This window comes from Anomaloglossus baeobatrachus, unplaced genomic scaffold (genome assembly GCF_048569485.1).
Source record: "Anomaloglossus baeobatrachus isolate aAnoBae1 unplaced genomic scaffold, aAnoBae1.hap1 Scaffold_2740, whole genome shotgun sequence".
Lineage (NCBI taxonomy): Eukaryota > Metazoa > Chordata > Amphibia > Anura > Aromobatidae > Anomaloglossus > Anomaloglossus baeobatrachus.
The window spans coordinates 57919-70874 of record NW_027442238.1 but is presented as its reverse complement, the minus strand read 5'-3'; the positions used below and the strand labels follow the sequence as shown (position 1 = coordinate 70874).

At 46.4% G+C, this 12956-nt stretch overlaps 8 non-coding genes across 8 annotated transcripts; all 8 read left to right on the top strand.

The window, feature by feature from the left end:
• The first annotated feature begins 524 nt into the window (after nt 1–524).
• Nucleotides 525–715, top strand: LOC142265437 (U2 spliceosomal RNA). The gene has a single exon (XR_012731758.1). It is a non-coding gene; the product is annotated as a U2 spliceosomal RNA (small nuclear RNA).
• A 1387-nt stretch (nt 716–2102) lies between these two features.
• LOC142265436 (U2 spliceosomal RNA) lies at nt 2103–2293 on the top strand. The gene has a single exon (XR_012731757.1). It is a non-coding gene; the product is annotated as a U2 spliceosomal RNA (small nuclear RNA).
• A 1387-nt stretch (nt 2294–3680) lies between these two features.
• LOC142265435 (U2 spliceosomal RNA) lies at nt 3681–3871 on the top strand. The gene has a single exon (XR_012731756.1). It is a non-coding gene; the product is annotated as a U2 spliceosomal RNA (small nuclear RNA).
• Nucleotides 3872–5258: 1387 nt separating this feature from the next.
• On the top strand, nt 5259–5449 carry LOC142265434 (U2 spliceosomal RNA). Its single transcript, XR_012731755.1, has one exon. It is a non-coding gene; the product is annotated as a U2 spliceosomal RNA (small nuclear RNA).
• Nucleotides 5450–6836: 1387 nt separating this feature from the next.
• Nucleotides 6837–7027, top strand: LOC142265432 (U2 spliceosomal RNA). The gene has a single exon (XR_012731753.1). It is a non-coding gene; the product is annotated as a U2 spliceosomal RNA (small nuclear RNA).
• A 1387-nt stretch (nt 7028–8414) lies between these two features.
• On the top strand, nt 8415–8605 carry LOC142265431 (U2 spliceosomal RNA). The gene has a single exon (XR_012731752.1). It is a non-coding gene; the product is annotated as a U2 spliceosomal RNA (small nuclear RNA).
• A 1387-nt stretch (nt 8606–9992) lies between these two features.
• On the top strand, nt 9993–10183 carry LOC142265430 (U2 spliceosomal RNA). The gene has a single exon (XR_012731751.1). It is a non-coding gene; the product is annotated as a U2 spliceosomal RNA (small nuclear RNA).
• A 1387-nt stretch (nt 10184–11570) lies between these two features.
• Nucleotides 11571–11761, top strand: LOC142265429 (U2 spliceosomal RNA). Its single transcript, XR_012731750.1, has one exon. It is a non-coding gene; the product is annotated as a U2 spliceosomal RNA (small nuclear RNA).
• Nucleotides 11762–12956: the final 1195 nt, after the last annotated feature.

Here is a 12956-nt window from a genome sequence, read left to right as displayed (position 1 = left end):
AAGCTGCGCAGAAGAAGTTGTTCTTTGGGTGGGAGGGTGGGCTAGTGGAAGGAGGGGGCAATCTCTTTTTTTCCCGGGTGGTAGGGGGATGACAGGAGAAGGGAAGCGGGTGGTGAGAAAGGTACAGAGGGCAGGGTTTGGGGGCTGGGAAGGAAAGGGAAAAGATTAGGGTTTGGGGATGATGAAAGGGCTTTCTACGGGTAAGGATGGCAAAGGGTGGCAGTGACGGAAAGTCAGGCAACCTGTCCTGTCCGTCTTTTTGTATCGTGAATTGGAAAGACTGCAAGGGGGAGGGGAGTTGCTTGCGCCCTAAAGGAGGAGTTATTCAGATTCATTGCAGTGGGCGGCGGCTGCAAAACGCACCATTCTTCTTGTTTTTGCTCTGCAAAGCAGCCTTTTCAAGGGTTGGCTTGGGTGACAAAATGTCTTGTGTAGGCGTGGGTTTGTCTCCCTCTCGCTCTCTCTCCCTAAGATGTGTCCGGCATAGGCCAGGGTGCCACTCGAGGCCCAAACCAATTCTGGTTATCGCTTCTCGGCCTTTTGGCTAAGATCAAGTGTAGTATCTGTTCTTATCAGTTTAATATCTGATACGTCCCCTATCTGGGGACCATATATTAAATGGATTTTTAGAACAGGGAGATGGAAAAAGAGCTTGCTCTGTCCACTCCACGCATTGACCTGGTATTGCAGTACCTCCAGGAACGGTGCACCCCTTCTTAACCCAGTTTCCAAAAGCAGAACTCAATTCACCTGATTCATATTAGCCCGATTTAATGAATTGGAAGAAAGCATACGTCTTCATATGCACCTCAATTTGGCCCATTCACTTTTCACACTTCCTCCTTTTGTTTTTTATCTTTCACACTTTTGACTTTCTTTATTCATCCAAATAGCAAACTCATCACCACTCAACCTGACCAACTCGGCTATGTCCCCGTGCTGCAGTTCTCTGTCTTATCTAGATCATTTGCAATTGAATGGAATAGATCCCTTTTGGACAAAGTGGATTCACCTGCTGCTGCAGTGACCACAGGTGTGATAAGATCTAGAATTGGCATCTGGTGCGATCTCTCCGCTTCCACTCCAAAGAAAGTTACCTGTTTATTCCTATCATGCATTGGTTTTTGGGGTTTTCTTTGAGTAATGATGATCTCTTTAGTAGTCTGTTGGCGCCCTCTCCTGGAGGAATAGTTTGCTTGCTCTTGGACATTCTAAAAGAGAGGTCATGATAGACATTGAGCTTCTGAGCTCAATTGGGGACAGTCATGGGTGATGAATGTTTGCAACCTACTGCGAAGCCTCATACCGCAATATAAGGAACGTCAAATACTAAGAAAGGGCGGCCTATGAAAGAATTACTACTTTCAATAAGTACACTTAAACGGCTAATTGGGAATAGAAAAACTGTAAAAAGCCCTCTGAGAAAGCCCCCCTCTAACCTTTGATAGTAAGCTTTTCTGTAGTCTGCCTGTTGATGTATTTTCCGTTTGAACTGTGCACAACATGAAGAGACGGAACACTGGCGGCTTGTCACAATGCCCCCCGATGACATCACAATAGCGCTGCTGCCTAGAAAACAAGCTGCGCAGAAGAAGTTGTTCTTTGGGTGGGAGGGTGGGCTAGTGGAAGGAGGGGGCAATCTCTTTTTTTCCCGGGTGGTAGGGGGATGACAGGAGAAGGGAAGCGGGTGGTGAGAAAGGTACAGAGGGCAGGGTTTGGGGGCTGGGAAGGAAAGGGAAAAGATTAGGGTTTGGGGATGATGAAAGGGCTTTCTACGGGTAAGGATGGCAAAGGGTGGCAGTGACGGAAAGTCAGGCAACCTGTCCTGTCCGTCTTTTTGTATCGTGAATTGGAAAGACTGCAAGGGGGAGGGGAGTTGCTTGCGCCCTAAAGGAGGAGTTATTCAGATTCATTGCAGTGGGCGGCGGCTGCAAAACGCACCATTCTTCTTGTTTTTGCTCTGCAAAGCAGCCTTTTCAAGGGTTGGCTTGGGTGACAAAATGTCTTGTGTAGGCGTGGGTTTGTCTCCCTCTCGCTCTCTCTCCCTAAGATGTGTCCGGCATAGGCCAGGGTGCCACTCGAGGCCCAAACCAATTCTGGTTATCGCTTCTCGGCCTTTTGGCTAAGATCAAGTGTAGTATCTGTTCTTATCAGTTTAATATCTGATACGTCCCCTATCTGGGGACCATATATTAAATGGATTTTTAGAACAGGGAGATGGAAAAAGAGCTTGCTCTGTCCACTCCACGCATTGACCTGGTATTGCAGTACCTCCAGGAACGGTGCACCCCTTCTTAACCCAGTTTCCAAAAGCAGAACTCAATTCACCTGATTCATATTAGCCCGATTTAATGAATTGGAAGAAAGCATACGTCTTCATATGCACCTCAATTTGGCCCATTCACTTTTCACACTTCCTCCTTTTGTTTTTTATCTTTCACACTTTTGACTTTCTTTATTCATCCAAATAGCAAACTCATCACCACTCAACCTGACCAACTCGGCTATGTCCCCGTGCTGCAGTTCTCTGTCTTATCTAGATCATTTGCAATTGAATGGAATAGATCCCTTTTGGACAAAGTGGATTCACCTGCTGCTGCAGTGACCACAGGTGTGATAAGATCTAGAATTGGCATCTGGTGCGATCTCTCCGCTTCCACTCCAAAGAAAGTTACCTGTTTATTCCTATCATGCATTGGTTTTTGGGGTTTTCTTTGAGTAATGATGATCTCTTTAGTAGTCTGTTGGCGCCCTCTCCTGGAGGAATAGTTTGCTTGCTCTTGGACATTCTAAAAGAGAGGTCATGATAGACATTGAGCTTCTGAGCTCAATTGGGGACAGTCATGGGTGATGAATGTTTGCAACCTACTGCGAAGCCTCATACCGCAATATAAGGAACGTCAAATACTAAGAAAGGGCGGCCTATGAAAGAATTACTACTTTCAATAAGTACACTTAAACGGCTAATTGGGAATAGAAAAACTGTAAAAAGCCCTCTGAGAAAGCCCCCCTCTAACCTTTGATAGTAAGCTTTTCTGTAGTCTGCCTGTTGATGTATTTTCCGTTTGAACTGTGCACAACATGAAGAGACGGAACACTGGCGGCTTGTCACAATGCCCCCCGATGACATCACAATAGCGCTGCTGCCTAGAAAACAAGCTGCGCAGAAGAAGTTGTTCTTTGGGTGGGAGGGTGGGCTAGTGGAAGGAGGGGGCAATCTCTTTTTTTCCCGGGTGGTAGGGGGATGACAGGAGAAGGGAAGCGGGTGGTGAGAAAGGTACAGAGGGCAGGGTTTGGGGGCTGGGAAGGAAAGGGAAAAGATTAGGGTTTGGGGATGATGAAAGGGCTTTCTACGGGTAAGGATGGCAAAGGGTGGCAGTGACGGAAAGTCAGGCAACCTGTCCTGTCCGTCTTTTTGTATCGTGAATTGGAAAGACTGCAAGGGGGAGGGGAGTTGCTTGCGCCCTAAAGGAGGAGTTATTCAGATTCATTGCAGTGGGCGGCGGCTGCAAAACGCACCATTCTTCTTGTTTTTGCTCTGCAAAGCAGCCTTTTCAAGGGTTGGCTTGGGTGACAAAATGTCTTGTGTAGGCGTGGGTTTGTCTCCCTCTCGCTCTCTCTCCCTAAGATGTGTCCGGCATAGGCCAGGGTGCCACTCGAGGCCCAAACCAATTCTGGTTATCGCTTCTCGGCCTTTTGGCTAAGATCAAGTGTAGTATCTGTTCTTATCAGTTTAATATCTGATACGTCCCCTATCTGGGGACCATATATTAAATGGATTTTTAGAACAGGGAGATGGAAAAAGAGCTTGCTCTGTCCACTCCACGCATTGACCTGGTATTGCAGTACCTCCAGGAACGGTGCACCCCTTCTTAACCCAGTTTCCAAAAGCAGAACTCAATTCACCTGATTCATATTAGCCCGATTTAATGAATTGGAAGAAAGCATACGTCTTCATATGCACCTCAATTTGGCCCATTCACTTTTCACACTTCCTCCTTTTGTTTTTTATCTTTCACACTTTTGACTTTCTTTATTCATCCAAATAGCAAACTCATCACCACTCAACCTGACCAACTCGGCTATGTCCCCGTGCTGCAGTTCTCTGTCTTATCTAGATCATTTGCAATTGAATGGAATAGATCCCTTTTGGACAAAGTGGATTCACCTGCTGCTGCAGTGACCACAGGTGTGATAAGATCTAGAATTGGCATCTGGTGCGATCTCTCCGCTTCCACTCCAAAGAAAGTTACCTGTTTATTCCTATCATGCATTGGTTTTTGGGGTTTTCTTTGAGTAATGATGATCTCTTTAGTAGTCTGTTGGCGCCCTCTCCTGGAGGAATAGTTTGCTTGCTCTTGGACATTCTAAAAGAGAGGTCATGATAGACATTGAGCTTCTGAGCTCAATTGGGGACAGTCATGGGTGATGAATGTTTGCAACCTACTGCGAAGCCTCATACCGCAATATAAGGAACGTCAAATACTAAGAAAGGGCGGCCTATGAAAGAATTACTACTTTCAATAAGTACACTTAAACGGCTAATTGGGAATAGAAAAACTGTAAAAAGCCCTCTGAGAAAGCCCCCCTCTAACCTTTGATAGTAAGCTTTTCTGTAGTCTGCCTGTTGATGTATTTTCCGTTTGAACTGTGCACAACATGAAGAGACGGAACACTGGCGGCTTGTCACAATGCCCCCCGATGACATCACAATAGCGCTGCTGCCTAGAAAACAAGCTGCGCAGAAGAAGTTGTTCTTTGGGTGGGAGGGTGGGCTAGTGGAAGGAGGGGGCAATCTCTTTTTTTCCCGGGTGGTAGGGGGATGACAGGAGAAGGGAAGCGGGTGGTGAGAAAGGTACAGAGGGCAGGGTTTGGGGGCTGGGAAGGAAAGGGAAAAGATTAGGGTTTGGGGATGATGAAAGGGCTTTCTACGGGTAAGGATGGCAAAGGGTGGCAGTGACGGAAAGTCAGGCAACCTGTCCTGTCCGTCTTTTTGTATCGTGAATTGGAAAGACTGCAAGGGGGAGGGGAGTTGCTTGCGCCCTAAAGGAGGAGTTATTCAGATTCATTGCAGTGGGCGGCGGCTGCAAAACGCACCATTCTTCTTGTTTTTGCTCTGCAAAGCAGCCTTTTCAAGGGTTGGCTTGGGTGACAAAATGTCTTGTGTAGGCGTGGGTTTGTCTCCCTCTCGCTCTCTCTCCCTAAGATGTGTCCGGCATAGGCCAGGGTGCCACTCGAGGCCCAAACCAATTCTGGTTATCGCTTCTCGGCCTTTTGGCTAAGATCAAGTGTAGTATCTGTTCTTATCAGTTTAATATCTGATACGTCCCCTATCTGGGGACCATATATTAAATGGATTTTTAGAACAGGGAGATGGAAAAAGAGCTTGCTCTGTCCACTCCACGCATTGACCTGGTATTGCAGTACCTCCAGGAACGGTGCACCCCTTCTTAACCCAGTTTCCAAAAGCAGAACTCAATTCACCTGATTCATATTAGCCCGATTTAATGAATTGGAAGAAAGCATACGTCTTCATATGCACCTCAATTTGGCCCATTCACTTTTCACACTTCCTCCTTTTGTTTTTTATCTTTCACACTTTTGACTTTCTTTATTCATCCAAATAGCAAACTCATCACCACTCAACCTGACCAACTCGGCTATGTCCCCGTGCTGCAGTTCTCTGTCTTATCTAGATCATTTGCAATTGAATGGAATAGATCCCTTTTGGACAAATTGGATTCACCTGCTGCTGCAGTGACCACAGGTGTGATAAGATCTAGAATTGGCATCTGGTGCGATCTCTCCGCTTCCACTCCAAAGAAAGTTACCTGTTTATTCCTATCATGCATTGGTTTTTGGGGTTTTCTTTGAGTAATGATGATCTCTTTAGTAGTCTGTTGGCGCCCTCTCCTGGAGGAATAGTTTGCTTGCTCTTGGACATTCTAAAAGAGAGGTCATGATAGACATTGAGCTTCTGAGCTCAATTGGGGACAGTCATGGGTGATGAATGTTTGCAACCTACTGCGAAGCCTCATACCGCAATATAAGGAACGTCAAATACTAAGAAAGGGCGGCCTATGAAAGAATTACTACTTTCAATAAGTACACTTAAACGGCTAATTGGGAATAGAAAAACTGTAAAAAGCCCTCTGAGAAAGCCCCCCTCTAACCTTTGATAGTAAGCTTTTCTGTAGTCTGCCTGTTGATGTATTTTCCGTTTGAACTGTGCACAACATGAAGAGACGGAACACTGGCGGCTTGTCACAATGCCCCCCGATGACATCACAATAGCGCTGCTGCCTAGAAAACAAGCTGCGCAGAAGAAGTTGTTCTTTGGGTGGGAGGGTGGGCTAGTGGAAGGAGGGGGCAATCTCTTTTTTTCCCGGGTGGTAGGGGGATGACAGGAGAAGGGAAGCGGGTGGTGAGAAAGGTACAGAGGGCAGGGTTTGGGGGCTGGGAAGGAAAGGGAAAAGATTAGGGTTTGGGGATGATGAAAGGGCTTTCTACGGGTAAGGATGGCAAAGGGTGGCAGTGACGGAAAGTCAGGCAACCTGTCCTGTCCGTCTTTTTGTATCGTGAATTGGAAAGACTGCAAGGGGGAGGGGAGTTGCTTGCGCCCTAAAGGAGGAGTTATTCAGATTCATTGCAGTGGGCGGCGGCTGCAAAACGCACCATTCTTCTTGTTTTTGCTCTGCAAAACAGCCTTTTCAAGGGTTGGCTTGGGTGACAAAATGTCTTGTGTAGGCGTGGGTTTGTCTCCCTCTCGCTCTCTCTCCCTAAGATGTGTCCGGCATAGGCCAGGGTGCCACTCGAGGCCCAAACCAATTCTGGTTATCGCTTCTCGGCCTTTTGGCTAAGATCAAGTGTAGTATCTGTTCTTATCAGTTTAATATCTGATACGTCCCCTATCTGGGGACCATATATTAAATGGATTTTTAGAACAGGGAGATGGAAAAAGAGCTTGCTCTGTCCACTCCACGCATTGACCTGGTATTGCAGTACCTCCAGGAACGGTGCACCCCTTCTTAACCCAGTTTCCAAAAGCAGAACTCAATTCACCTGATTCATATTAGCCCGATTTAATGAATTGGAAGAAAGCATACGTCTTCATATGCACCTCAATTTGGCCCATTCACTTTTCACACTTCCTCCTTTTGTTTTTTATCTTTCACACTTTTGACTTTCTTTATTCATCCAAATAGCAAACTCATCACCACTCAACCTGACCAACTCGGCTATGTCCCCGTGCTGCAGTTCTCTGTCTTATCTAGATCATTTGCAATTGAATGGAATAGATCCCTTTTGGACAAAGTGGATTCACCTGCTGCTGCAGTGACCACAGGTGTGATAAGATCTAGAATTGGCATCTGGTGCGATCTCTCCGCTTCCACTCCAAAGAAAGTTACCTGTTTATTCCTATCATGCATTGGTTTTTGGGGTTTTCTTTGAGTAATGATGATCTCTTTAGTAGTCTGTTGGCGCCCTCTCCTGGAGGAATAGTTTGCTTGCTCTTGGACATTCTAAAAGAGAGGTCATGATAGACATTGAGCTTCTGAGCTCAATTGGGGACAGTCATGGGTGATGAATGTTTGCAACCTACTGCGAAGCCTCATACCGCAATATAAGGAACGTCAAATACTAAGAAAGGGCGGCCTATGAAAGAATTACTACTTTCAATAAGTACACTTAAACGGCTAATTGGGAATAGAAAAACTGTAAAAAGCCCTCTGAGAAAGCCCCCCTCTAACCTTTGATAGTAAGCTTTTCTGTAGTCTGCCTGTTGATGTATTTTCCGTTTGAACTGTGCACAACATGAAGAGACGGAACACTGGCGGCTTGTCACAATGCCCCCCGATGACATCACAATAGCGCTGCTGCCTAGAAAACAAGCTGCGCAGAAGAAGTTGTTCTTTGGGTGGGAGGGTGGGCTAGTGGAAGGAGGGGGCAATCTCTTTTTTTCCCGGGTGGTAGGGGGATGACAGGAGAAGGGAAGCGGGTGGTGAGAAAGGTACAGAGGGCAGGGTTTGGGGGCTGGGAAGGAAAGGGAAAAGATTAGGGTTTGGGGATGATGAAAGGGCTTTCTACGGGTAAGGATGGCAAAGGGTGGCAGTGACGGAAAGTCAGGCAACCTGTCCTGTCCGTCTTTTTGTATCGTGAATTGGAAAGACTGCAAGGGGGAGGGGAGTTGCTTGCGCCCTAAAGGAGGAGTTATTCAGATTCATTGCAGTGGGCGGCGGCTGCAAAACGCACCATTCTTCTTGTTTTTGCTCTGCAAAGCAGCCTTTTCAAGGGTTGGCTTGGGTGACAAAATGTCTTGTGTAGGCGTGGGTTTGTCTCCCTCTCGCTCTCTCTCCCTAAGATGTGTCCGGCATAGGCCAGGGTGCCACTCGAGGCCCAAACCAATTCTGGTTATCGCTTCTCGGCCTTTTGGCTAAGATCAAGTGTAGTATCTGTTCTTATCAGTTTAATATCTGATACGTCCCCTATCTGGGGACCATATATTAAATGGATTTTTAGAACAGGGAGATGGAAAAAGAGCTTGCTCTGTCCACTCCACGCATTGACCTGGTATTGCAGTACCTCCAGGAACGGTGCACCCCTTCTTAACCCAGTTTCCAAAAGCAGAACTCAATTCACCTGATTCATATTAGCCCGATTTAATGAATTGGAAGAAAGCATACGTCTTCATATGCACCTCAATTTGGCCCATTCACTTTTCACACTTCCTCCTTTTGTTTTTTATCTTTCACACTTTTGACTTTCTTTATTCATCCAAATAGCAAACTCATCACCACTCAACCTGACCAACTCGGCTATGTCCCCGTGCTGCAGTTCTCTGTCTTATCTAGATCATTTGCAATTGAATGGAATAGATCCCTTTTGGACAAAGTGGATTCACCTGCTGCTGCAGTGACCACAGGTGTGATAAGATCTAGAATTGGCATCTGGTGCGATCTCTCCGCTTCCACTCCAAAGAAAGTTACCTGTTTATTCCTATCATGCATTGGTTTTTGGGGTTTTCTTTGAGTAATGATGATCTCTTTAGTAGTCTGTTGGCGCCCTCTCCTGGAGGAATAGTTTGCTTGCTCTTGGACATTCTAAAAGAGAGGTCATGATAGACATTGAGCTTCTGAGCTCAATTGGGGACAGTCATGGGTGATGAATGTTTGCAACCTACTGCGAAGCCTCATACCGCAATATAAGGAACGTCAAATACTAAGAAAGGGCGGCCTATGAAAGAATTACTACTTTCAATAAGTACACTTAAACGGCTAATTGGGAATAGAAAAACTGTAAAAAGCCCTCTGAGAAAGCCCCCCTCTAACCTTTGATAGTAAGCTTTTCTGTAGTCTGCCTGTTGATGTATTTTCCGTTTGAACTGTGCACAACATGAAGAGACGGAACACTGGCGGCTTGTCACAATGCCCCCCGATGACATCACAATAGCGCTGCTGCCTAGAAAACAAGCTGCGCAGAAGAAGTTGTTCTTTGGGTGGGAGGGTGGGCTAGTGGAAGGAGGGGGCAATCTCTTTTTTTCCCGGGTGGTAGGGGGATGACAGGAGAAGGGAAGCGGGTGGTGAGAAAGGTACAGAGGGCAGGGTTTGGGGGCTGGGAAGGAAAGGGAAAAGATTAGGGTTTGGGGATGATGAAAGGGCTTTCTACGGGTAAGGATGGCAAAGGGTGGCAGTGACGGAAAGTCAGGCAACCTGTCCTGTCCGTCTTTTTGTATCGTGAATTGGAAAGACTGCAAGGGGGAGGGGAGTTGCTTGCGCCCTAAAGGAGGAGTTATTCAGATTCATTGCAGTGGGCGGCGGCTGCAAAACGCACCATTCTTCTTGTTTTTGCTCTGCAAAGCAGCCTTTTCAAGGGTTGGCTTGGGTGACAAAATGTCTTGTGTAGGCGTGGGTTTGTCTCCCTCTCGCTCTCTCTCCCTAAGATGTGTCCGGCATAGGCCAGGGTGCCACTCGAGGCCCAAACCAATTCTGGTTATCGCTTCTCGGCCTTTTGGCTAAGATCAAGTGTAGTATCTGTTCTTATCAGTTTAATATCTGATACGTCCCCTATCTGGGGACCATATATTAAATGGATTTTTAGAACAGGGAGATGGAAAAAGAGCTTGCTCTGTCCACTCCACGCATTGACCTGGTATTGCAGTACCTCCAGGAACGGTGCACCCCTTCTTAACCCAGTTTCCAAAAGCAGAACTCAATTCACCTGATTCATATTAGCCCGATTTAATGAATTGGAAGAAAGCATACGTCTTCATATGCACCTCAATTTGGCCCATTCACTTTTCACACTTCCTCCTTTTGTTTTTTATCTTTCACACTTTTGACTTTCTTTATTCATCCAAATAGCAAACTCATCACCACTCAACCTGACCAACTCGGCTATGTCCCCGTGCTGCAGTTCTCTGTCTTATCTAGATCATTTGCAATTGAATGGAATAGATCCCTTTTGGACAAAGTGGATTCACCTGCTGCTGCAGTGACCACAGGTGTGATAAGATCTAGAATTGGCATCTGGTGCGATCTCTCCGCTTCCACTCCAAAGAAAGTTACCTGTTTATTCCTATCATGCATTGGTTTTTGGGGTTTTCTTTGAGTAATGATGATCTCTTTAGTAGTCTGTTGGCGCCCTCTCCTGGAGGAATAGTTTGCTTGCTCTTGGACATTCTAAAAGAGAGGTCATGATAGACATTGAGCTTCTGAGCTCAATTGGGGACAGTCATGGGTGATGAATGTTTGCAACCTACTGCGAAGCCTCATACCGCAATATAAGGAACGTCAAATACTAAGAAAGGGCGGCCTATGAAAGAATTACTACTTTCAATAAGTACACTTAAACGGCTAATTGGGAATAGAAAAACTGTAAAAAGCCCTCTGAGAAAGCCCCCCTCTAACCTTTGATAGTAAGCTTTTCTGTAGTCTGCCTGTTGATGTATTTTCCGTTTGAACTGTGCACAACATGAAGAGACGGAACACTGGCGGCTTGTCACAATGCCCCCCGATGACATCACAATAGCGCTGCTGCCTAGAAAACAAGCTGCGCAGAAGAAGTTGTTCTTTGGGTGGGAGGGTGGGCTAGTGGAAGGAGGGGGCAATCTCTTTTTTTCCCGGGTGGTAGGGGGATGACAGGAGAAGGGAAGCGGGTGGTGAGAAAGGTACAGAGGGCAGGGTTTGGGGGCTGGGAAGGAAAGGGAAAAGATTAGGGTTTGGGGATGATGAAAGGGCTTTCTACGGGTAAGGATGGCAAAGGGTGGCAGTGACGGAAAGTCAGGCAACCTGTCCTGTCCGTCTTTTTGTATCGTGAATTGGAAAGACTGCAAGGGGGAGGGGAGTTGCTTGCGCCCTAAAGGAGGAGTTATTCAGATTCATTGCAGTGGGCGGCGGCTGCAAAACGCACCATTCTTCTTGTTTTTGCTCTGCAAAGCAGCCTTTTCAAGGGTTGGCTTGGGTGACAAAATGTCTTGTGTAGGCGTGGGTTTGTCTCCCTCTCGCTCTCTCTCCCTAAGATGTGTCCGGCATAGGCCAGGGTGCCACTCGAGGCCCAAACCAATTCTGGTTATCGCTTCTCGGCCTTTTGGCTAAGATCAAGTGTAGTATCTGTTCTTATCAGTTTAATATCTGATACGTCCCCTATCTGGGGACCATATATTAAATGGATTTTTAGAACAGGGAGATGGAAAAAGAGCTTGCTCTGTCCACTCCACGCATTGACCTGGTATTGCAGTACCTCCAGGAACGGTGCACCCCTTCTTAACCCAGTTTCCAAAAGCAGAACTCAATTCACCTGATTCATATTAGCCCGATTTAATGAATTGGAAGAAAGCATACGTCTTCATATGCACCTCAATTTGGCCCATTCACTTTTCACACTTCCTCCTTTTGTTTTTTATCTTTCACACTTTTGACTTTCTTTATTCATCCAAATAGCAAACTCATCACCACTCAACCTGACCAACTCGGCTATGTCCCCGTGCTGCAGTTCTCTGTCTTATCTAGATCATTTGCAATTGAATGGAATAGATCCCTTTTGGACAAAGTGGATTCACCTGCTGCTGCAGTGACCACAGGTGTGATAAGATCTAGAATTGGCATCTGGTGCGATCTCTCCGCTTCCACTCCAAAGAAAGTTACCTGTTTATTCCTATCATGCATTGGTTTTTGGGGTTTTCTTTGAGTAATGATGATCTCTTTAGTAGTCTGTTGGCGCCCTCTCCTGGAGGAATAGTTTGCTTGCTCTTGGACATTCTAAAAGAGAGGTCATGATAGACATTGAGCTTCTGAGCTCAATTGGGGACAGTCATGGGTGATGAATGTTTGCAACCTACTGCGAAGCCTCATACCGCAATATAAGGAACGTCAAATACTAAGAAAGGGCGGCCTATGAAAGAATTACTACTTTCAATAAGTACACTTAAACGGCTAATTGGGAATAGAAAAACTGTAAAAAGCCCTCTGAGAAAGCCCCCCTCTAACCTTTGATAGTAAGCTTTTCTGTAGTCTGCCTGTTGATGTATTTTCCGTTTGAACTGTGCACAACATGAAGAGACGGAACACTGGCGGCTTGTCACAATGCCCCCCGATGACATCACAATAGCGCTGCTGCCTAGAAAACAAGCTGCGCAGAAGAAGTTGTTCTTTGGGTGGGAGGGTGGGCTAGTGGAAGGAGGGGGCAATCTCTTTTTTTCCCGGGTGGTAGGGGGATGACAGGAGAAGGGAAGCGGGTGGTGAGAAAGGTACAGAGGGCAGGGTTTGGGGGCTGGGAAGGAAAGGGAAAAGATTAGGGTTTGGGGATGATGAAAGGGCTTTCTACGGGTAAGGATGGCAAAGGGTGGCAGTGACGGAAAGTCAGGCAACCTGTCCTGTCCGTCTTTTTGTATCGTGAATTGGAAAGACTGCAAGGGGGAGGGGAGTTGCTTGCGCCCTAAAGGAGGAGTTATTCAGATT